Below are 25,431 nucleotides of genomic sequence, written 5' to 3'. Positions count from 1 at the left end.
GATAAAGTGAATAAAAGATTTTATAATCTTTTCTCTCTTTTACTTATACAGGGTAAAAGATAACCGTTGAGACACCTGTCAGACATGCAACAGTAAAAGATAATTAATGGGCATGGATATTCAGTTCATTACTTATCACATGCAGTTTTTCAAGGAGAAAAACCGTTTCACTTACCAAGTAATCCCATTAATCAAGGACGTGCGGTTTAATTTTAAATTTTAAAAACAAACTGTTCCTACTAAATAAATGATTATTACTGCTTTACCAATATTTGTAAAAATATGACCAATGAGAGAATGACCAAAAATAAACCAAGTAAACAAATACTGCCACGTCAGAATCAGAACTTGATTTGTATCAGAGCTAAAAAGGTCATCAGAATATGGTTAGTATCAGGATTTAAAATGTCATCAGAATATGAAATGACTCAGAGACTAAATCTTGCAAAAAGATAAAATTTCATTAATATATCAAGCAAATACATTCCATGAAACTTAAAAATTACATGCATAAAATTACAAGATTGCCCTAGTCTAAAATGCCTAACATCAACAGCTTTAGTCCTAAGCTAAGAAGCCTAAGGACTAACTCCTCCTACTGGAGACGAAAAGCACTGCAAGACGGATGATCCGTTCTTGCTGACGGAGAGTTCTCTCCTTTCTTCTTCCAATCTATCAAGATGAAGATGATACTCCACTGATAAAAACAAGAGTTCGGTGTGAACCTCTTGTGGAACCGAATCCCAGAGTTCATCAGGAATGGCAGTGACATGCCACTCATGCTGCCATTCAGCACAACTCAACTCAATAGTGAAAGTTTCATAGTTCAAGAACATGTTGAAACGAACCATTTTTGGTGATATGAATAAAAAGAGAGTGAGTTTTTGAGAAAATGAAGGATGTTTGGGATGGAATGAAGTGTTGGTTTAAATAGCCAATGGAATACCTAGGGACGGGAGGACTGGGCAACAATTCCAAGTAAAAATGATGACCCCTCGACTCCCTAGATTGATGAGCAATAATGACAGCCATTGGAAGCTTAAAACAGGAGTTAATGAGCACACGAAGCAATTAAAAATTACTATTCAGTTACGAGTACCACTAACCCATATTATGTTGACTGTTTATAACTCTCCCAAACATATTCTGAATGTTAAATATGACTGTTTCAGATTTGAACCACAAATAAGTCAAGTAAAGAATCAGGATTTAATATCAGAACTTAGACTTATATCAGAACTTAACAGTCATCAGAACATGATTCCTTAACTCGAAAGGTGAATGTCTATTTCTGTAATTCTTCACACAAATAATGATTTCGTTTCTTCAGAACTTAATCATCAGAATTTCTATCATAACTTATCCTCAGAATTTATGCAACTGACACTTAAACTGTTCATCTAAAAGAACATGTATCACCACAGTAATTTTCATCATTCATATGGAGTGTATGTGTGTGCAGTAAGCTAAATATCAGATAAAGATTAAAGTCTGATTCACTTCAGTATATCTTAGAAATAAGGGATAACTGAGAACTTTGCTCAAAATCTGTCATGATTCTGAAGTCTACTTTAGAATGAGTTTATGCATGAGTCCACCTCAACTGTTTTGTGCTCATTTTATGCATCTTTTGAAATTCCATTTTATAGTGGCTTCTCAGTGTAAGTGAGTCACGAATGCTTATCAGAATTTATGCTATTATCAGAGTATTTCTCCAGTAATCATAGAGTGTGAAAAGTCACCAAGAAAATATTTATTTTGCTTTTCTAATGCATATTACTTAATACCAGCAATACACTTGGGTCTTCCCTTCCACATTTTTACTCTAGATCTCAAAGGAGTACCTGATTTTTATTCCCTTTTTCTTTTCCTTTTTCTTTTGATAAGTGAGGTTTATCAGCACTTAGTACATCCATCAGATTTATTAACATCAGAACATAACAGATAAGAAGCACTATTCTAGTTTTTGACTTAGTAATAAGATACACAAAGTAAACTTAACTAAGCTCAATATCAGAATTTGCTTGTGTTAAAAGATTTCCACATAAACAATTACTTTAAACATGGGACATTAGTATGTTGAAGACTACTAGGTCAGCATCTAGCACAATTATCCTCATTAGATTGAATAGTCACAGAAATATTCATATCACTATCAGAGTTTAGAAATTCATATCAGACAACAACCATTACTTAAGCAATTTTCAGTTTAAGCATTGAATACACAAAGATAGTAAAGTCTGTAAATACTGATCATAAAATCTGATGTATTAGAACAATAACTAAGCAGATTTAGAGAAAGAACCTGAAACCATTCCAAGTTCATTTACCAATCTTGTAAAAGTAGCTTCACACAGTGGTTTTGTGAAGATATCTGCTAGTTGTTGATCTGTTGGAACAAAGTGCAATTCCACTGTACCTTCATTCACATGTTCCCTTATGAAGTGGTACCTAATGCTGATGTGCTTTGTCATTGAGTGTTGAACTGGATTACCTGTCATAGCAATAGCACTTTGATTATCACAGTAAATAGGGATTTTAAAATATGTTAACCCATAATCCAGTAACTGATTCTTCATCCAAAGAATCTGTGTACAACAGCTTCCTGCAGTAATGTACTCTGCTTCTGCAGTTGATGTGGAAATTGAATTTTGTTTCTTGCTAAACCAAGAAACTAATTTGCCTCCAAGAAATTGGCAGCTTCCACTTGTGCTTTTCCTGTCAATTTTGCATCCTGCAAAATCTGCATCTGAGTAACCTATTAGCTTAAAATCTGATTCTCTTGGATACCACAATCCTAGATCAGCTGTACCCTTTAGGTACTTGAAAATTCTTTTCACAACTGTTAAGTGAGGTTCTCTTGGATCTGCTTGAAATCTTGCACAAAGACAGGTAGCATACATGATATCAGGTCTACTTACAGTTAGATAGAGTAAGGAGCCAATCATACCTCTGTAATCAGTAATATCTACTGATGTACCAGTATCCTTATCCAATTTTGTTGTAGTGGCCATGAGAGTGGATGCATTTGAACAATCTTGCATTCCAAATTTCTTCAGCAAATTTCTGGTGTACTTGGATTGACAAATAAAAGTGCCTTCTTCATTCTACTTGACTTGAAGGCCCAGAAAATAGCTAAGTTCCCCCATCATACTCATTTGATATCTTGACTGCATCAGTTTGGCAAACTTCTTGCAAAGTCTGTCATTTGTAGAACCAAAAATGATATCATCAACATATATTTGCACCAAAAGTAAGTCCTTTCCATGGTTGAGGTAGAACAGTGTTTTGTCAATAGTTCCTCTGTTGAATCCACTTTCTAGAAGAAACTGAGCTAAAGTCTCATACCATGCTCTTGGAGCTTGCTTAAGGCCATAAAGTGCTTTATCAAGCCTGTAGACATAATTTGGAAGTTTGGAATCTACAAAGCCTGGAGGTTGTTCAACATACACTTCCTCTTCCAATTCTCCATTAAGAAAAGCACTTTTCACATCCATTTGAAAGACAGTAAATTTTTTGTGAGCAGCATAAGCCAAAAATATCCTTATGGCTTCCAATCTAGCAACTGGTGCAAATGTTTCATCATAGCCAATTCCCTCCTGTTGAGAATATCCTTTTGCAACCAGCCTTGCTTTATTCCTTGTAATTATGCCATCATTATCAGTTTTGTTTCTGAACACCCATTTTGTACCAACAACAGATCTGTTCTTTGCTCTTGGCACTAGGGTCCAGATATTGTTTCTTTCAAATTCATTTAACTCTTCCTACATTGCTTACACCCAATCAGCATCTTGAAGAACTTCTTCCACTTTCTTTGGTTCAGTCTGAGAAAGAAATATAAAGACATTCATTTGATGTAGCTGTTCTAGTTCTGACACCTGCATCAGGATTTCCAATAATTAAGTCAGGTGTATGTGATTTAGTCCACTTCCTTGCAGATGGAAGGTTTTCTCTAGAACTGGATGCTCCCCCATGATCCATGCTATCTTCATCAATATTTTCTAATGCCCCCCTGAAATTATGCTCTCTGAGTTGGATCCTTCAGAATTTGAGTTTCCAGAATTATCAGAACTTGGCTCATCAGAACTTGATGAATCAGAACTTGAAGAGCCAGTTGTAGGTTCTGATGCTTCTTGAGATGTGGTTGTATCTTCAGTATGCTCCTCCAGCACAGGTGCATCTTCCTTTGGCGTAGTCACCACAGTTTCAATAACATCAGAGTTTAATCCATCAGAGTTTGCAGTATCAGGATTTAGACTGTCAGGATTTACAGTATCAGAATTTAAATCTTCATTTTTAAATCTCAGCTGATCATGATCATTGAAATTTTCAAGTCCAGTAATCTTCTTATCATCAAAAGAGACATTGATAGATTCCATGACAATCCTTGTTCTTAAATTGTAGAATCTGAAGGCTTTTGTGGAAAGTGGATATCCAACAAAAATTCCTTCATCGGCTTTTAAATCAAATTTGGATAACTGTTCTGGATGAGTCTTAAGAACAAAACACTTGCATCCAAATACATGAAAATACTTCAGATTTGGCTTCTTTTTCTTCACCATCTCATATGGTGTCTTTCCATGCTTGTTAATGAGTGTAGCATTCTGAGTAAAACAAGCAGTCTGCATAGCTTCAGCCCAAAAATAGGTTGGTAGCTTTGCTTCATCAAGCATAGTTCGTGTAGCTTCAATAAGAGTTCTATTCTTTCTTTCAATAACTCCATTTTGTTGTGGAGTTCCAGGAGCAGAAAATTCCTGCTTGATTCCATGGTCTTTGCAGAACTCTTCCATGATCAAATTCTTGAACTCAGTGCCATTATCACTTCTTATGATCTTCACATAATCTTTGACCAATTTATCCAATTGCTTGACATGATCAATCAAAATAGATGCAGTTTCACTTTTTGTGTGCAAGAAATACACCCATGTGTATCTGGTGAACTCATCCATTATGACCATATCATATTTCTTCTTTGCAATAGACATGACATTCACTGGACCAAATAGATCAACATGTAGTAGGTGATAAGGCTCAAGAATTGATGATTCAGTCTTGCTCTTGAATGAATATTTTCTTTGTTTTGCCTTCTGACATGAATCACAAAGGCCATCAGGAGCAAATACTGATTTTGGCAGTCCTCTCACAAGATCTTTCTTGACTAGTTCATTTATATTGTTGAAATTTAAATGAGAGAGTTTCTTGTGCCAATTCCAGCTTTCTTCAATTGATGCTCTACTTAACAGACAGATTGCAGAACCATCAGTACTTATTGAAATCTTGGCTTCATAAATGTTACCATGCCTGTATCCTTTCAGAACAGCTTTGCCTGCAGATTTGCTTATAACTTCACAGTGTTCTTCAAAGAAATTCACATGATAACCTTTGTCACAGATTTGACTAACACTGAGCAGATTGTGTTTAAGTCCTGAGACCAGAGCTACTTTTTCAATGATGACATTCCCCAAATTGATATTGCCATATCCCAAGGTTTTTCCAACGTTGTCATCTCCATAAGAAACACTTGGGCCAGCTTTCTCCACAAAGTCTGATAGCAAGGCTTTATTTCCAGTCATATGTCATGAACATCCACTGTCCATAACTAGGATGTTTTTTCAATTGCCTTGCAATCACAAAGACCATTAATGATTAGTTTTAAGTACCCAAACTTGCTTGGATCCTTTGGCCTTATTAAGTTTGTTAACATTTGCAGCGGATTTAGCATCAGAGTTTATGTTAACATTTTTCTTATCAGCATTTACACTATCAGACTTTGTATCAGAACTTACACTAGAAGAAATAATACTAACTTTTTTTAAAGAAGGTTTTATTTGATAATAATCATAGTACAAACTATGATATTCCTTACAAGTATAAATGGAATGCCATAAACTACCACAATGAAAACAAGGATTTTGTGGCTTATATCTAACAGACTGACTCTTAACTCCTGACTTTGAAGGTAAGGAGTTTATGTTATTATTTTTCCTGCAAAAAGAAGCCAGATGGTTAGAATTTCCACAGTTATGACATGTTTTTCTAGGAGCATTAGGAACAGGCTTGTAATCATTACTTTTATTCACACCCTCCTTTCCATTCCTATTTTTCCTAGGTGACTTTACCTTGTTTACATTCTTAACATCTTTCAGCTTATGCTTAAGCTGCTTCTTTGTCATTAAGCCTATGTTTACTTCAGTTGGCTTCTCCTGTTTTAGTTTGTCAGAAGTTAATTCCTCTTTAACTCCTGATTTCTCAGTATCAGACTTTATAGCAACAAACTTAACAGGTTTTAACTTTGGTTTTTATTTAACAACTATAGGCTCAATTTCTACAGTTCCTTTATCATTCTTATCATCTCCATAACCTAAGCCCTCTTTCCAGTTTCCACTACTTAACAAATTCTGAGTTGTTCTGCCAGAGTTAGTCCAAGTTCTGATAATCTCTCTTTCCTTTTCTAACTCAGTTTTTAGAGATTCATTCATTTTAAGTACTTCATCCCTAACATAAAAAGCATCATCTCTATCTTTCTGAGTTTGATGGAACATGACTAACTCTTTTTCTAAATAATCATTCCTCTTTTTACAAGCAAGATTTTCAGAAGTTAATCTTTCACATGTTAAAGTTTGATCTCTATAACTAATGAACATGGTTTTAAGATATCTTCTCAACTCATTAATATCATCAGTATGAAAGGCATAAGTAGTTTGAGGTACCTTTAACTCAGCAGCATCAGAACTGCTATCAGCATTTGCCATCAAGGCATAGTTCTCCTCACTTTCAGAATCTGAAGTGTCTGTCCAGCTTTTCTTCTTTGTGACAAGAGCCTTGCCTTTGTCACTCTTCACTTTCTTGCAATCAGGAGATATGTGGCCTTTCTCACCACAGTTATAGCATTTGACATTTATGTAATCTCCTCTGTCAGACTTCCCTCTTTTGCCTTCAGATTTTCTGAAACTCTTCTTATCAGAACTTGCACCTTTCCTGGAAAATTTCTTTCCCTTCCTGAATTTTATGTATGCAATCCTTGTGATTCCTTTCACCATAAGAGCACACAGCTTCATGATCTCTTCATCAGCATCCATCTCAGGCAAGCTTTCAGTTTCTGAGTCATCATCACTATCAGAACTTGATGACTCAGTATCAGACTTTGTGATGAGAGCTTTTCCCTTGCCTTTCCTTGAGGTAGCTGTTTTGGGAGATTCCTCCTCAGCCTTAAGAGCAACTATCCTCGACTTTGCTCCTTTCCTCTTGCTTCTTTGTTCCATCTCAAGTTCATGAGTCTTGAGCATCCCATAAATTTCATCAAGAGTTATTTCTTCAAGATTATAGTTGTCTCTTATAGTGGTGGCCTTCAAATCCCATCTTTTAGGAAGTGCTAACAGGAATTTAAGATTTGAATCCTCAAGATCATATTCCTTGTCGACTAGTGACAAATCATTCAAGAGTTTGACAAATCTGTCATTTAAACCAGTTAATGTCTCATCAGGCTTTGAGTCAAAGTGTTCATACTCTTGAGTGAGTATTGTCTTCCTGTTCTTCTTAACTGATTCGGTTCCCTGATATCTTGTCTCCAAAGCATCCCATATCTTCTTTGCAGTCTTGCAGTTAATTACCCTATTTGACATGACATTATCAATGACACTATGCAGCAAGTGTCGTACTTAGCATCCTTAGCAATTGAAGAGATATCTTCAGCAGTGTAATCACTCTTCTCCTTTGGTACAGACTTTGTTGGTTGACCTGCAACTACAACATCGAGTTTGGTTGGCTTGTGTGGTCCTTCATTGATTCTGTCAAGGTATTCTGGATCAGTAGCTTCCAGAAACATAGACATCCTCACCTTCCATATGGAATATTCAGATGGTTTCAGTATGGGAACTCTAATAGTCTCAGATCGACTATGGATTTGAGTCTTTGGAGGTTCTTCAGTTTTGGTGGGCTTGGTTGGAGTTTATTCTTCAGACATGATTGTTTTTGGATCTTAAACTGTTTGTGTGTTAACAGATCTGCTCTGATACCACTTGTTAGGTCACACACACTGTAGAAGGGGGTTGAATAAAGTGTTTAGCACAATCAAATCGGATTAAAGAACTCAAGTAACAGAAAACAAACTTTATTCAATATAATAAACTTTGTTACAATATGTAACTGTCCTCTCTCAGTGATGAGCAAATATCACGAGAGCTGCTAGGGTTACAATAAATATTATTCTCGATAATGATAACACATATCGTGTAAACCCCTATGTCTATGTTTATATACTACACAGTTACAAGATAATCGCTAATTGATATGGGATATAATTCTGCTTCGTAAATATATCAATCAGATATCTTTTCTTCCAAGTATTCTATTCTTCATAGAATTCCTTCTTCATGCATATCTCTTCTTGCGTTTGTCTTGATCTTCTTTCCTTCAATCAGCCGCCTGCCTTAACTGAAAGTCTCCTTAAGTCCTGATATTATCTCCTGATAAATATCTCCTGATAACTTAAGTTCTGACAACTTAAGTTCTGATATCTTAATTACTGACTTCAGTATAAGTGCTGATTTCCAGTTAAGTACTGATTTGTCCTGTTTAAGAAAGATCTGAAAACTAAACACAAATCACATTAGTCATGACATTATCAAATATATCTAACACATGGTATAATAAACTAAGTCTTTATAAAACCAATATAAAGAAAGTATGTTAAACAAGAGTATTAGATTCAACAAAACAAGAAACGAGCATCCAAGATTACAACTTAGAATAAAAAATCACAAGAATAAACTAGATCTTCTTCGCTTGGGTTGAATTGTGCTATAGGTCTTCTTGCTGTCTTCTCCTTAAGCTCCGTTGTTAAAAACGTCTTTTAGTTGTCATCAGGAATCTAGAAGCCCAGAAAAAAAGTCTTCTAATTGAAACAGGAATCTCGAATCCCGACCAGGTGCGCGCTTCACCAGCGCGGGCGCTCTGACATTCTGCTTTGCTGGCGCGGCCGCCGCTAGCACAGCGCGAGCACGCCGTCCTTCTGGAAAAACTGAAATTGCCTCCTTTTATTGTTGTTTCTTGATGGCCTTTGCACGAGCGATCTTCACGACTCCTTCCTAACACCATTTTAGCATCAAATTAATGCTAAATCACCTCGATCCCTGTTATATGCCTGAAATGCAAAAACACTACAAAACACATCAAAAACACAAATAACTTAAGTTATAAAACATCAATCCAAACCTTTATAGAGCATTCTAAGTGGACATAAATGCCACTAAACAATTGTAGGTGGATGAAGAGGTGGATCCTCATGAGCCGTCTACCTACAAAAAAGCTGTTTCAGATGGCGATCTGCCCAATAGCTCACTGCAATGGGGGATGAGATGGAGTCCCTGAATAAGAATCAGAATAGGGAGCTAGTCAGGAGGCCTAAGAGGAGAAAAGTTGTTATTTGTAAGTGGGTTTTCAAGAAGAAGGATGAAATCTCTTCTACTGAGGGAATCAAGTATAAAACTCAAGTTGTTGTAAGTGGGTTCATACATAGGGAATGGGTTGACTATAAGGAGATCTTTTCACCAGTGGTTAGACACACTTCCATCAAAGTGCTACTTGCAACGATCACACATAAGAATTTGGAACTTGAGCAACTAGATGTGAAGATAATTTTTTTTTATGGAGAGTTGGAGAAAGAGATATATATAACTCCACCAGAAGGGTTAGAAGTTCCTGAAAAAGAAGATTATGTCTACAAGCTGAAGAAGTCCTTGTATGGACTAAAGAAGTAACCTAGGCAGTGGTACAAGAGATTTGATAGTTACATGGTGGAGCTAGCCTACAACATGAGTCTGTATGATTATTGTGTGTATCACAATGAGTTGGGTGATGATTTGATAACTTGTTTGCTCCTGTATGTAGATGACATGCTCATAGTTGCTAAGTCCAAGGTTGATATAAAGAAACTGAAGGGCCTTCTCAGTGCTGAATTTGAGCTGAAGGATTTGGTTGTTGCACAAATTTTTTGGGTATGGAGATTTATAGAGAAATGGATTAAAAGAAGCTCTTTGTGTCACAAAGGGGTTATATTCAAAAGATATTGTCAAGGTTTAACATGTCACCAACTAAGCCTATAGATACTCCTAATACTGCAAATGTTCGATTGTCTGTTGCGTTTGCACCTCAATCTGAAGTTGAGAAGGAATACATGTCTTGAGTCCCATATGCTAGTGTAGTAGAAATTTTGATGTACGTTATGGTCTGCATTAGACTTGATCTTGCACATATTGGTAGTGTAGTCAGCAGTTTCATGGAGCAACCTGGAAAGGAATACTAGCAAGCTATGAAGATGATTTTTTGTTATCTTCGAGGTACATCTGATGTTGATCTCGTTTATGGGAATGATACAAAATGCTTAGTTACTGGTTATTCTGATTATGATTATGCTGGAGATGCTGACAGTAGGAGGTCTATGATTGGTTATGTATTTACTCTGGGTGGTTTAATTGTTAGTTGGAAGGCAACTCTGCAACCTATAGTTACTTTATCTACTAATGAGATAAAGTACATGGCGTTGGCTGAAGCTGCTAAAGAGGTAATATGGCTGAAAGGACTAATAAGTGATCTTGGTATGCATCGTGAACAGGCTGTTGTGTATTGTGATAGTTTCAATACAATATGTTTAACCAATGATCAAGTCCATCGTGAGAGGCTAAACACATAGGTGTGGGATATCATTTCATGAGGAATGAGAATAGAATCAAGGTGAAGAAAGTGGGTACTGTTGATAATCCCGCTGATATGTTCATTAAATCGGTTCCATATGACAAGTTCCAACATTATTTGGACTTGTTATATGTTCAAAGCAGTTAATCTGGAGCTTGAAGGGCAAACTGAGGCAGAAGAGTTTTTTTCTGGTACATTTGACATTATTATGGTGCATCTGGTACTTCTGTTTTTTGTGAGAGGATTCAAGTCAATGTGGAGATTTGTTGCAATATGCCTTGAATCAGTGTTTTAGACCTATTTTCCGGGGTTTTCTATAACTGTCTAAAAGTACTATATAAACTCTCGAGGTTATAATTTAAACGTATGATGTAATTTTTATTTTCAAGATCAATAAAAAAATTATTTTTTGTCTATTTGTGTTCTTTTTTATGTTTATTATAATCTTTATTGTTTCATTTATAATATCAATGTTCTTATATTATTATTCTCATAACACTGTCCTTCACTCGAAAGTGCATTAGTCAAGATAAATTATAAAAATATTGGAGGTGACAAAGAGTCGAACCCGAGTCTCCCGAGTCTCCCGTTGATCAAAACTCTCTGATAACATTGATAACATGTCAATTTGAACTGGTTGCTCAAAAAATTTAAGATATAAAATGACCCTTTCAAAATTTATTATTATTATTATTCAAACCTAGCAATAGACAGATGTGAACCATTTTTTCCTTGGTAAAGTAATAAATAAAATTTAGCAGAATCAAAAATGGATCGAGACGAAGGTCAAAGATGGAGACCATTGTTGCAAGAAAACATAATAGTAGTAGTATTATAAGGGAGGATGGATCATAATTCATTCGTATTTCACAGGGTGTAACGCTCACATGCACTAGTTTTGAGTTAAGCATGAATCGCGTTTCTGTGTTAAACGCCATGTAATCTCTTCACGTGATACCCCCCACCCAATAAATTCGGAAATTCACATTCTCGTGTTAAGCTGTTTCAATGTTTTTGTGTGTGCGTAAAATACCGGTATCATGTACGAATTTGGTTCATACAAGAATTGTCTCCATGCGTTGTTGACAATGTTTTTAAAAAGGTCAAATTCACAGGTTTATATTTTATGAAAATGATTTTGTAATTTTACTAATCAATATAATATTATTGAGACGTAAGCTTTGTATCCTATTATATAATAGAGTGAATGGTTTTAAATAATCAAAAGCTATCAATAATTATTCCGATTATTTCTTATTTGTTTAACTTGTCCCAATTTGATATCTCAATTGAACTGATATATACATTATATTTATGATATTTATTGTTTTGTCAAACTTACATATTTATCATATTTTCTTTATTGAAATATTATTGAGGTGTAAATATCATATTATTTTTTATGAAATAGTAATTAATAACTCAATAATTTGAAGTGATTTGGTTCATGATGTGATATCAGATTGAAATCAGCAATCGAATTAGAGTAGTACGAGAATTAGGTATTATATCGGATATTATGTGTTTGGTTGAGTATTAGAACAAATATTTTTATTTTAAAATATAATAAGTCAATAATTTTAATTTAATTAAATATATTAATTTTATTATTACTTTAATAAATTTTAATTCATAGATTTAATATGATATTAAACATTTATATTTAACTGCTTAAATAAAAATTAAAATAGTAGAATTAAAACTAATTCTCATACCACTCCCTCGTAATCATCTCTTCCCTTGATTATAAAAAATCCATAACTTGAAAGTTTAAGGAATGTGTATCAAATTTTTTTATCAGAACCAAATGACAAATATGAAATTGAAATAACTTAAATTCATACCCATTCTTGAATTTCATGAACCAAACAAGACTCTGAACGACACTAATATAGACTCTATACAGTGAGTTATTTAGTTTGCGAGATATGAGTTTGAAATCGGTAACTGGGTTAAAGTGATATAAAGTTGAAATTTTATTTTTAATTGGTTAAATATTGGAATTAATATTAAAAGAATACTAATTTATTAAATAAATAAATTATTATATTTAATATCAAAATTTAAATACATATATAAATATTGGTTACATTTTTTCAATATAAAAACTATTTTTAATAATTAAAATATTTGTCGGATAAAGCAAAGTAATAATATTGAAAGTGATTCTTTACACCCACGTCCCCTAAGTTATAAAAACTCATTCTTTTATGAATTGTTCAAGAACAAAAAAAATTGAATCAAGCGTGAGGCATGAGTACGAGTATGGCCTATTCTAAACCCATAAGTGATTCCTGATACCGAATTAAACGCCCCAAAGAGATAGAGTAGAAGGTACGTACGTCTACATGACATGATTAAATAGTTGTGAAATATACTATAAATGACATTAAATTACCGCCGCAATGTCTAGTCTAGTTAACAAACAAAATCATCACTCATCACCTCTCTCTCTCTTACCTGTTCCCCACACAAGTCAAAAAACACCACCCTCAATATTCAAACTAATTGCAGATCACTCGGTTTTTGTACGATCATCGGGCTCCCACAATTTACTACTCATACCGCTATTCATTTCCAAATTCACCCTCTCGTGTAACTTTATTCCATTAATGTGTGTCAGTGTTGTCACGGATCTAAACGGCGAGATCACCTTCTAACGCTTAAGCGTTAAATCAGACGCTTAAGTCGTTTAAAAAACGGATAACTAATCGGATTATATATATATATATATTTTTAATATTTATATATATATAATTAAATTAAATATGAAACATTTTTTTAAAGAGATAATATCTACTTATTAGCACAATAACTTGCTCATTAACAAAGTCATAATCAACTTAGGAAAGAGAAAGATGAACATTCAGAATTATCAAATTACAAGTTTTTTTAAGAAGCACGACTTTGTTTCACCAGCCTTGTTGATCAGCATCATCGAAATCAAACATAAGATTTTCATTGTTATTCACTTCATCATCTGATTGAAAGTCTTCCTCATCAAGTTCCCGAACAGTCCTCCTAGTTGCATCACCAAGCTCCTCAATTGTGATGTCTGAATCCAAGGAATGTTCTTCATCATCATCACCCCCGTCAACTATGTGTGATGTCTGAATCCAAGGAATGTTCTTCATCATCATCACCCCCGTCAACTATCCAGCCTTGAGCCATACTAGCATCATTAGCAAGTAATACATAATCTTTTTCTTTCATTTTCTTCTTCTTGTTGAAAAATTTTGAATTGAACTAAACATATACAAGATGGCTCATTCTCACAGCATCCAATCTATTCCTCTTTTTGGTATGAATCTGTGGAAAAATATAAGGGACATAATGATTAAATACTTATAGTTATAAGTTGTAATTTTTAGATAACTCTACAATAATTAGTTTTGCTATATCAACCAACTTACTCCCTCAAATGTACTTCAATTTCTTTCACACCCCGAAGAACTTGAGGTTAATGAAAGTATCTTCATGGCCATCATTTGTAAATTTGGAGTTTCGGCATCATAATTGGACCACCATCCAACTAAAACAGAAAAAATAAAATACAGTCAAAGAGTGAATGAGATACAAATATGGAAATTCACAAGCAACAACTAAATATCTACTTACCAACGTCAAAAGTATCATTATTAGCCATTCTGCCCATTTTGGCTAAATTTTTTTCCAAACATTCCTTCCATTCCTTTATATTTCAGCAACTCAATATTAGAAACCAAGTGCTGGACATGAAAATCACCAGGAAAGAATGCTTCAATACATGTCAAAACAGCCGCCATACATGCCGGATCTTTTTGTGCCTCGTCATCTCGATAATAGTAATAAAGATTTAACAAGTAGTCGACCAAGAGCAAAGGGCTATCAAGTCGATCCTTAGCCCTCGAGTCTATGATTTCGATAATGGGGCCATAAATCTCTTTTATATTTTTGCAAAACTTAATAATTTCTTTCTTGGCATCTTTGAGTTCACCGTATACAAAACCCATAGATGGACGCCAATCCTCATCAACAAGCCTAAGAACCTTAACTAAAGGTTTGAACAACTCAAAACACATTGCAAGATTAGTCCAAAATGATTGATTAACAATGGTCGCATAAGAGGCCACACCTTTTGCACTAGTTAAGAACTTGCACTGACCCCATTCTTCTGAGAGAAACATAAACTTCAGCTTTTCTTGTTTCTCCAATATACTCTGCATTGTAAGAAAAGAACTTGCAAACCGTGTAACTCATGGCCTCACAATATCTCTTTTGTTTGTATACTTTCTCATCAAAGCTAAGATTTTATGATGCGTATAGATAAAGATGGTCAAAAACCTTTGCTTTATCAATCACAAATTTAAATTTTGGAGTTTTACCTGAAATAAGAAAGGAGTCGAGAATAAATTATCACAGGGTAATTAAAGTTAATTGGTAGGTTCTGGTTATAGACCAGCTGCCCCAGCAATGTAAACTGTTTTATAAACACAAATGCAGGTAGTATAGCCACTATTTTATAAAATTATAATATATAAACTGAACAGTGCAGATAGCTACTGTATAGCATTAGCAGGATTATAAATTTCATAGTGTAGGAATAATATATAGAAGTATAAATTATTTAAATAAGAGAAGAACTTTAAAAGATTTTATCCAGACTCATTATTAAGCTCTTGCTGCACAGAGAATTAATGTACAAAAAGGTTTGATTGGTCTAACAAGAAGCAGCTTACCAGATCAAGCATTATCTGTTAGCAGCAAACCTCCTTCCGATGCTAACATGAAAGAACATGTCTGAACTCTGAATGCCTTATTTACCTCTCCAATTCTGATACGTTTCTACTTATGAATAGATTGACCATAAATTGACACATACAGTTTATGTAAAATAAAATAATTGAACCACATACAGTTTGAAAGATGGATAAAAAATGCACAAAAAATACAGAAATAAACTGAGAAAAATATGGGAAAATATGCATAAAACTGGATACAAAAGCTGCAGAATTACCTATAGCTTCAAGCATAAGATTGAGTGTATGTGTAGCACATGATGTCCAGAATATATGTGGCCTTTTATCTCTTAGTAGCTTCACTGCAGCCATATTATTTGATGCATTGTCCGTCACCATTTGGATGACATTGTTTGGTCCAACTTCTTGAATGTACTTATCCACATAATCATGTACAAACTTGGCCGTATGAGCCTCATTTGAACATTCAATGGAAGAGAGGAAGCTTGTTCCTAGCTTATAATTTACACACAAATTCATAATACTCCTTCTTTTCCGATCGGACCAAGCATCCGTCATTATCGAACATCCAGATTTTTTCCATTCATCATCTTGTTCTTTCAGAGACTGTTTAGTCCTCTCTACTTCTTTTTTAAGCAGTGGTTCCCGTAATTGGTGTTGGCTTGGCGGGATATATCCTGGACCAAATTGTCCAACCGCTTCACAAAATCGATGAAAGTCATCATTGTTAATTGCATTGAAAGGAATCCCTGCTCCATACACCCACTTAGCCAAGTAAGTACGCACTTCGTTGGTTCTATTTTTGAAGAGCGCGTCATTAATATTTTGTTGTCTTGTCTTTCTTAAAGATGCATCCAGATCTATCGCCCGTGCAAATTGATCTATTGGTCCAAGTGACCGTATCGGTTTAGAGCCTCCACTGTCAAGTTCAACAACATCATCACTGTCTTTACTGATTGCAACATCATCCCTAACTTCTTCGATACGTTCTTTCTTGTCCTGTCTATAAAGTAGACTTCGGACACGCCTTCACATTACCTCTAAGACCAGCTATATGTTGTTTTAGACGATATATTCCTCCACTAAATGCTTTGTAACATAACTTGCATTTGATTTTATCGTAGTTGTTTGGCAATGTTAATTCACCATAATCCCACCCAACATCATCTGATTTTCGCTTCACAACCTCTGGCTCTAATGAACCTATTGTCTCTGAATTCGAAGCAGCTGAAGAACCCCCGGTTTCCATTCCTACAAATTAATTGAAACTATCTCAGTATCATTTATTCGAGCATCTCAGTATCCAACTATCTATAACATAATCAATGATTCTATAAAGTATAAAGTACTTTAAAACGATTACAAATCAAACTACACTATCATTCAGTTCAGTTGTCTAAATTAAGAAATTAAAATATATTGCTATACATATACTTTATGCTATACGAATAAAGAAATCGAAGAATGAAGAACTGAATAAAGAAAGATTCGAGACAAACCTGGAGAATGAAGAACTGCTAATCTGCTATACAAATCGAAAAGTTTCAAAGATTTGAGACAAGCTCTAGTGCCTCTTTTCCTCTTTTGCAATTCCCACGCCTCTGAAGTAAAAATTAGAATTAGAAAGTTAAAGCCTATTTCGTTTTTTGTGAGTTTTTTTTGCTTTTTTAATATTTTTAAAAAACCGCTTAATCGCTGAAAAAACCGCTTAAGCGGGCTTTGACCGCTTTTGACCGCCTAAAATATACTAAACGTATAAAAACCCGATTATGCATTAATCGAAGCGCTTATACTTCCGCTTCCGCTTAAGCGGCCGCTTAATGCGTTTTTCACAACACTGATGTGTGTTTGTAAACTTATATCTTATTTTAAATGGGCGATTTTAAGTGACAGAATTTGATTTATTATTTTAAATTTTTATTTTTATATTAATATTTGAATGTCTTAAATTTCAAATAAAATTTAAATTCAAATTTTCAAATATTTTATTTGATCAAATCCAAAATTTCAAATGAAATCCAAAATTTCAAATGAAATCCAATTTGCCAAGCGGTCACTAATTTCTTCGTAAATAAAAATAAAATAATTTAGTGTTTATTATCTGAATCTTACTCATTTCATACATTTATGAAAATAAAGATCATGTTGTAAGACTACAAATCATATCGGGAAAAAATTATATTTTCAAATATGGTAACTATTCTTCAATTGTGTATTTTAAAAGTCAAATTTTTAAATTTTTTAATAATGGATATCTACTTTTAATGGCTTATTGATTTGAAACAATAAAAAAAGCATGATGTATATAACTACAAATATTTCCTTCTATTAGATTTTTACGTGATATCAATAAATTAAAATTTTCATAAAAATTATATTAGTTAATTAAAATCTCTATCAACTGAATTTTATGTTCGAACATTATATTTAGGTGATTGAATATCTTTTGATATCTTATCCAGGTACAGAGTTTGAACACGATGGTAGTTGGATTAAATCAAATATTATTGTTGATCAGATCAGTCCAAGTAGTCGTATCCAGCACATAATTCAAATAAGTTATCATGCTATTTTTCTTTAATCGGGTATTTTTTTTTAGATTTTAAGAATTTGTTGTCTAAATTTTTGGGACCAACATGCATAATCTTCAATAAATAGATGATAAATTTTATTTGTATAATTTTTTTTTCTTATAATATTATATTTCACCATAACTTACGTAAACTATTATAACTCTCCAATAAAAAGTTGTTGCAAGATTTCATATTTTCTAACAAAGTTACATGACAGTGCAGTCAATCATGCATAATTATAGATAGTCGTCAAAGTTAAATATGTAGATCGCTTGATTTGTTAGGATTATTACGGGTTGGATTCGTGTCATATCATATTCTTATGTCAAATTTTATGTCCGATATCAATCCAGCCTGATAATATTTGACTCGAAAAATCATGACAGTAACCGGCCACGAGTCACCCGACCCGACCCAACCCACTAATTCATTAATTCAACGAATATTTAATTAATTAATTATATATTTACTTAAATTATTTAGTAAATGTCAAACTTTTATATTTAGTTTGTATTGTATAATGATCAAATTACATTTTTAAAATTAAAAATAATATTTTTTGTATAACTAATTTAATTACGGTTTACTAAAAAATTTAAATTGATGTATATATTATTATATTAAAAAAATAATTAAAAATAATTCAACCATTATATGTTCATGGTTAAATGATGTATATATTAATAAATTCCAATTTTATCGATGCCCTTACAATCGTGAGGTAAAGAGAGATTCATCTGTACTTGTTTAGAAGGTGATATTATAGGACAAAACAAAACACCCTCATCTGTATACAACACAACACCCTAGTTAATTTCTAAGGCCAACATCATTTGTACAGGACACAACACCCTAATTAGTTAGTTCCTAAGGCCAACATCATTTGATCATTACTTTGAGAGTGATACACTGTTGAAGAACCTTTTCGAGTGTGAAGATCCTTACACAACTTTTTCATCTCACTATCATATTATTTTCCTATTTCCCATTATCCGATACTAATTTGTAAGGCACACCAAATCTACAGGCTATAGCCCTCAACACAAATTCCCTGAGTTTCGTTATGTGATAGTGGCTAGAGGTTCAGTTTTAGTCCATTTTGTGAAGTCAGTTTTAGTGGCTAGAGGTTCAGTTTTATTCTTACTCCACCTTTACCTTTATGCAACTCTCATATTAAATCAATTCTCCGAACAACAAATGGCCACGGACTAGAAACAGGCTTAAGTGGCACAGTTGGACTACTATTGAAGCTTGCGAGCCTTTGACATCGATCATAAGTTTTGGCGTAGAGATAACAATTCTTCTGAATTCTAGGCCAATAGTAAACTTTACAAAATCTCTTATGTGCCAAGAAATACCGGTAGTAACTAAGATTAAGTTAAATTGACAACCTTAACTAAGTTGTATTGTAATCTTAGTTTGTATTTTGTATTGTAATATTTAAAGTCTGTAGAAATATCAAAGAGCAGAATGAAGTCTTTTTCTTTAAACAATATCAAGCCTAAGAATTTCATCTGGAAGAAAATCAAGAAGATCATGACTCAGAAGAATTATGAAGAAGCTTGAAGTTGAATACATCTGTTTTGAGAAAAATGTTCTAAGTCAAGATTTTTACAGGTCACAGATTTAGTGTTATAGAGAAGTCATTCGAGAACTCCAGAATGACTTATAGAGAAGTCACGAAAGCTACTAGAGAACTCAGAGATATCGACAAGCCAAATTGAAGACATGAAGATTGGAAATATCGACAAGTCATTTCTTCAGTAGAGAACTCAGAGTTAACGACAAGTCAAATATCACTAGAGAACTCTGAGTTATCGACAAGTCAAATATCATCAGAGAACTCTGAGATATCGATAAGTCAATAATCACTAGAGAACTTTGAGATATCGACAAGTCAAATATCACTAGAGAACTCTGAGTTATCGACAAGTCAATTAGTCACTAGAGAACTCAGAGATGTCTATAAGCCAAAGTGAAGACATGAAGTGGAGAGATCTGGACAAGCTAAATTCACTTATAGAGAACTCAAAGACCTCTACAAGTCAAATCAACTATAAAGAAGACCTCTACAAGTCAAATCAACTATAAAGTAATGAGAGATCTCGATAAGCCAATATACTTATCGAGATGTCAAGTTCTCTATATACCAAACTGGAGATCTCGAGGTAAAACTCAAAGTACAAAGTGCAGACCAGTTCAATATCCAAGATTAACAATCAACAAACAATCCAACCAGATTGATTGACAAGTCTATAAAAAGTAGCTTGAAGAGTCTGCAAGATCAAGGGTGAAGATAAATTGACAAAGGAAGATCAAAGTTAACACAATATGCAAAGATATGCTAAGCCAAAAATGGAAGATATACTTTTTCTAAAATGGAATGATTAGTGACAATTTACTAAAGTGAATAACATCTCTTATTACACACTGTGTAAACCAGTAGTTAACTATCATATAAAGTTAACACTGGTCCTTTGTTAGGTGATATAATTTAGATCAGGAAAATCTTGTATTCACTCAAGGAAGAAGCTAAGCTCTTTATCAACAAAGAGCCTAGAAATTTTGTAGCAAAACATTCTTAATTTTAATATAAAATTAAGTGAGTTTTTGAAAGATCTTTGTTCTTCATTGTTGCATGTTTAATTTCAGTATTAACACATTTCTCTACAAGATTTGATTTACTTTGTTCACAACTATAAACTCTTCAAGAAAAGTAGAAAAACATAAAAACATATTCACCCCCCCTCTATGCGTAATTCATTACCTAACAAGTGGTATTAGAGCAAAATCTGAAAGCAAACAAATTCAAGATCTTGGAAGAATGAATACACAGAAAAGCAGTAGCATCAAAATCCCTACTTTTGATAAAACTAACTACACTTTTTGAAAGAAGAAAATATTGTTATTTATCAGGATGGCCAATCCGCTGTACATTCAGATTCTAAAAAATGAGCCCTTCACTCCTATGGTTAGAGTTGAGAAATCTACAAATGGTGATATGGTCATTCCAGCTCATTATGCTCCTAAAGATCCTTCTGAGTACACTGAGCCTGAAAAAAAAAGTCTCCCTGGACAATGGCTTGTAGTTGATCCTAATAGAGTCACTTGATAATGTAATGTACAATAACATTGTCAACTGTGACACTGCTAAGCAGATCTGGGAAAAGATTGAAATACTCTGTGAAGGAACTGGGGAAGTTAGATCTAATCAAAGAAGGATACTGATTTCACAATATGAGGGTTTCATGGCTAAGACAAAAGAAAGTATCACTGATGTGTTTGAAAGGTTTAATAAGCTGATAAATGACTTGCAGCTCCATGACAAATACTATGAAGCTGAAAAAAGTGAATTTGAAATTTTTGCTTACACTTTCTCATCATTTAAAACAGAAAATTTTAGCAATCAGAGAAGGGAGATACTTGAGCAGAATAACCCTCGAAGTTCTGTATGGAATCTTAAAAACATTTGATTTAGAGATAATTCAAAGGAAATCATTAAGAGCTGGTCAAGAGCATGTTGTAAATGGTTCAAGTGCTCTAATTTTCAATGAAAGCCAAACCTCTAATGATGAGCCAAGATCCCAGACTCCAGTATCCTCAGCAAGTGAGCAAAGAAATTATGATTCACAGGAACAAGTCATACTGGAATTGGAAGAAGGTGAGTTCTACACCCTGGATGATCAGTCAATGGCCTATATGGCAAGAAAGTTCTCTAATATTAGAGTAAAGAAGCCAAGATTCTTCAAGAGTAAAGGACAATCATTCAACAAAGACAACAGCTAGAAATGAAAAGGGAAGTACACATCTGATAGTAAAAATGGTTATAAAACTGCATCTGTTGACATATCAAAGATAAGGTGCTTTAAATGTGATGAACTAGGCCATTTTGCTACAGAATGCAGGAAACCCAAGAAAGCAAAGAAAGACAAAGCTTATCTTGAACTAAAAGCAAAGTATGAAGCTCTTCTGAAGAAACAGCAAAGCAAAGCTTATATTACAGAGGGAAGAAGTTGGGATGATTCTGATAATGATGAAGATGAGGAAGTTGGAAATTATGCACTAATGGCCTTGGAGAAAGGAGAGTCATCCTCATCAAAATCACAGGTACCAACTCTCACTACCATTGATTTAAATGTGAGTCAATATAAGAAAACTGTAGAGAAGATGAGCACAAAAATGTTTCACATTCATACAAGTATGGTTGCTGCTAATAAAGAGGTTAACAGACTGTCAAAGGTAAATGAATAGCTTTAAAATGAGAAACAAGAAGCTGAATTGTTGCTGGTAGGGCTTGAAGCTGTGAGACAGGAGAATGCATATCTGAAGAACAAGCTCAAGTGTGCAAGTGAGATTGAAGCAGTGTTAAGGGAGAAACGGGAAAAGAATGAAGTGAAGTTGAAGTCCTTCAAGAATGCATCTGAGTTGGTTGGAAAATACCATGAGAAAAACAAGCCATGTGCAAATATTGTTATTGGTCTTGATTATGATGCCTTGAACAACAAGAAGAAAAATATAGGTGACAAAGGAAAAACAACATAAAATGAAAATGTTCCAGCAATGCTGAAAAAGGTTGGTTCACCTATGTTCAAGGCATGTGAAGTTAACTTCAGTGAAGAAGAGTTAATTATCAAGTAAGAAATTGCTGATGAAGACAATGAGAAGAAAAATGCAGAAGCAACTCAATCTTCCAAAGCTGAAGAGAATCTCATGGACAACCAAGGTTCCAAGACACCTGTCAAAGAAACCAAAACTGAAGATGCAAGAAAGAAGAAGAAACATAGAAATGGGAAAATTGGGATAAACAAAAGTAACAATTTTGCTTATATTGCAGATGCTCCCAGAAAGAAATGTGAGAAATGTGGCTCTGTGAATCACCTAACTCACCTTTGTAAAAAGGGTGTTAGCAAGTCAGTTGAAGGAGCCTACAAATACAATGAAGCAGATGCAAATGATCCCTACTCATTCTGTGACAAGTTTGATTGCATCCCTTGCAACTTGAAAGTGATGAAAAATTACCACAAGCTGAGAGTAGACCTCAAAAAATAAAAATTTGGTCTACAACATATAGGAAAAATGCACAACAATCAATGAATTCTATTTTATCTAAAATAACTCATTCTACTTCTGCTAAATCAGTTAACAAGAAGAAAGTGCCCAACACTGCTTGGGTTGCTAAACACACTTAAAACTCATTGTGTGCAGGGAAAAATGAAGAAGGTCATATGGATCATAGACAATTGATGTTCCAAACATATGACAGGTGATAAGGCCCTGCTATCATAATTTGAGGAGAAGGTTGGCCCTTTGGTGACCTTTGGAGACAACAACAAAGGATTCACAATGGGATATGGAAAGATTTTTTCTGGAAATGTTGTCATTGATGATGTAGCACTAGTAGCTACTCTTAAAGTGAATCTTCTCAGTGTTAGCCAATTTGCAGACAAAGGCTTTGAAGTTTATTCAACAAAGAAGAATGCACTTTTATCAGCAAGAAAACTGGTGAAGTTGCTCTGATAGGAGCAAGAAAAGGAAGCTTATTTGTTACAGACTTGGACTCAGCAAATAAGGATGGAATTTGTTACTTCTACACCAAGGCATCAGAAGAACAAAGCAAGATATGGCATAAAAAGTTGCCTCACTTGAATTTTAAGGCAATTAACACATTGGTCAAAAAGGAGTTAGTAAGAGACATGCCTAATATGGAGTTTTCTCAAGTTGAAGTTTGTGAAGCCTTTCAGAAAGGAAAAATGAAAATATCAAGTCACAAGTCAAAAAATGTGAATTCTATAAGTGCAATATTGCAACTTATTCACATGGACCTGTTTGGGCCGGTAAATGTCTTATCAATTTTAAGGAATAAATATGCACTTGTAATGGTGGATGATTTCTCAAGGTACACTTGTTAGGAATATGTGTATTAGTTTGATGATAAGTTAAACAAAACACTTAAGTAGAAATCTAGTGTTTGTAGCCTCAACGGATAAGACCATCTTGGCTATCCGTTGAAGGAGTAGTTTTACTTAGCAATAAGTTTAGTATTGTAGCACATTTCATTCTCTGGATTCAAGTTGTAATTCTTAGATGTTGTAGGAAATTAACAGTCATGTTGACTACTAATGGATATGTAAATAGGAGGGTTAATTGTAAATATTTCATGCCATGTAATTTTGTATAAGTGAAGAAGTATCAACTGATATTGAAGACCTTCAACGGATAAGAAACAAAGCTTCAACGGATGTCTCTAAAGCTTCAACAGATAATATCCATCAATGGATAAGTGCTTCAACGGATAAAGACTTCAACTGTTAATACATCAACGGATAAAGCTTCAACGGATAAAGCCTCAACGGATAAGGCATCAACGGATGAAAGCTTCAACGGATGCTTAGTTCATTAGCAGTTGATAGTGACAATTCATAAGCTGACAGAGGCACATGCGTTGACAGAGACAAACTGGAATGTGGACGCCTCTAGGAGGAATCAAGAAAATACAGCATTTTTATTCTGGTGCAAACAAGGAAGTATTCAAAGATTAACAGCTAAGCCTAAATTGCAGTGGATAGAGAAATGAAGAAGAAACATGTGAAGAGGCTTTTTAATTGTATTTTATAGTTTTGTCTTCACTTGTAAACTTGGTGATATATAAACCAAGTAGCAGCTAGTAATTAGATGTGAATTTTCCAGAGCTGTTTAGAAAAATCCAAAGAGAAAATCATCTAGTTTGTACTAGGAAGCAGCTGTAATTAAATCACAGATTTTCTGAAATAACACATCTCTGGTGGAACAACAAATCCACCAGAAAAGTTTTTAAGTTCTTTGTGTTCTTTACATTTGTGTTTGAATATATATATATGTCTGTATTAGCTTCAATCCATTCACACACATTTGCTCACTAAAACACTTAGCCTTGGAAACTACTCAAAACTTGAAAAAGTTTTGAGATTTACATTCAACCCCCCTTCTGTAAATCTCATTGTTAGTCCACTGGGAATAACAATTGGTATCAGAGCAAGCTCTTAACATACAAAGAGTTTAAAGATCTATTCTGCTAACATCATGAGTAAGAAGGATATTGGTGTAAAGATTCCAATCTTGGAAAGAGATAACTATCATCACTGGAAAGTGAAGATGCATTTACATCTTCTCTCTCAAGATGAAAGCTACATCAACTGCATTAAAAATGGTCCTCACATCCCTCACAAGGTGGCCACAGCTGCTACTGCAACAGTTGCTGTTGGACAGTCTATTCCCAAGCCAAAAGCAGAATGGACTGTTGAAGATATTAAAGAGGTTCACAAGGACAAGAAAGCCATGAACATTCTGTTTAATGGCCTAGATCAAGATATGTTTGACAATGTCATTAACAGCCAAACTGTTAAGGAAATTTGGGATATTGTGCAGCTTATCTGTGAAGGCACTGAGCA

The 25,431-nt window shown here is 34.1% G+C and overlaps 1 long non-coding RNA gene across 1 annotated transcript; it reads right to left on the bottom strand.

The window, feature by feature from the left end:
• Nucleotides 1-13,664: 13,664 nt before the first annotated feature.
• Nucleotides 13,665-15,440, bottom strand: LOC141720341 (uncharacterized). Its single transcript, XR_012574244.1, has 3 exons — nucleotides 14,311-15,440; nucleotides 14,106-14,224; nucleotides 13,665-14,001 (listed from the first exon to the last, which is right to left on the bottom strand). It is a non-coding gene; the product is annotated as an uncharacterized LOC141720341 (long non-coding RNA).
• Between the last annotated feature and the right edge of the window lie 9,991 nt (nucleotides 15,441-25,431).

This window comes from Apium graveolens, chromosome 1 (genome assembly GCF_009905375.1).
Source record: "Apium graveolens cultivar Ventura chromosome 1, ASM990537v1, whole genome shotgun sequence".
NCBI lineage: Eukaryota > Viridiplantae > Streptophyta > Magnoliopsida > Apiales > Apiaceae > Apium > Apium graveolens.
The sequence above is the reverse complement of the archived record's forward strand: the minus strand, read 5'-3'. Positions and strand labels throughout refer to the sequence as shown.